The 1116-nt window shown below is 42.7% G+C and overlaps 1 pseudogene; it reads left to right on the plus strand.

Annotated features, from left to right (window-relative positions):
- Positions 1–732: 732 nt before the first annotated feature.
- LOC120608034 (uncharacterized) lies at positions 733–851 on the plus strand (annotated as a pseudogene).
- The last annotated feature ends 265 nt before the right edge of the window (positions 852–1116 follow it).

Below are 1116 nucleotides of genomic sequence, written 5' to 3' on the forward strand. Positions count from 1 at the left end.
AGACTTTGCAGGGACATGAATGAACCAGGAGCTGGGAGGGCTGTTTGCTTATGGAAAAGGTAGGTTTGATTTCCAAGCTCAAATCTTTAAATCATTTTTTAAAGAACTTAATGGTGAATTCAGATCTTCTGACTCTAAATCTAGCACATTGTGCACTATATCACAGTTGGAGGTGGAGGATTACAGAGCTATGACAGAGTTCCAGGCCTGGAGGACAGTGGAACAAAGGAGAATGTCACTGAAGTTGAGGTGGCTGGAAAACTATAAGACCAGGGTGTTAGAGGAGCATCATCCTGGATGTTCAAGGATGATATCAGGGGATAGGATGCCGAACACATTTTAAAGAGTTCTACACACTGAAAATTATAGAAACCAACTTCAAACAAACTTAAGCAAAAAAGGATAATTTATTGACTTCTAGTATCCTAGGAAGGGCAGCTCAGTCAAGCTGTGGAGAAGGCAGGGAAGTGGCTCGGTCCCAAGAACAATTGGAGCTAAAGACTTTAATGCCAATTTCCCTCTCTCTCTCTCTCTCTCTCTCTCTCTCTCTCTGTCTCTGTCTCTTTGTCTGTCTTTCTCTATACCTTGCCTCTTGGGAATGTCTGTTTCATTTGCTGTTTCCATGATGAATAACTTTCTTCATGTGGCAGAACACATGGCAGTTCTGAGTCTTCTCATAGCTTTAAGCACCAAAGAGACTGATTCTCAGGGACACAAATGAAAACATTTCCAATCTATGGCCATGCCACTCTGAATGTGTCCGATCTCATCTGATCTCAGAAGCTAAGAAGGGTCAGGCCTGGTTAGTACTTGGATGGGAGACCACCTAGGAATACTGGGTGCTGTAGGCATTTAACAAAAAATGAAAACATTTCCAGGGCAGAGATCCATTGGCTTAGAAAGAGTGAGGTGCTCGTTGCTTGGCCAAAGTCCTCTGGCCATCAGGTGAGATGGAAGAAAAGCTTTCAGAGTGGGAAACATAGTCATTTGGGAGACACCTATTCTTCATTGTGTTAGAGGTGATATATCAGTCAGGATGATACGATTGGACTCAAACTGGCTTAAACAATAAACTATATTGGCTCACATAATGTGAAGTCCAATGGTGTTCAGGCC

This window comes from Pteropus medius, unplaced genomic scaffold (assembly GCF_902729225.1).
Source record: "Pteropus medius unplaced genomic scaffold, Ma_sr-lr_union100, whole genome shotgun sequence".
Lineage (NCBI taxonomy): Eukaryota > Metazoa > Chordata > Mammalia > Chiroptera > Pteropodidae > Pteropus > Pteropus medius.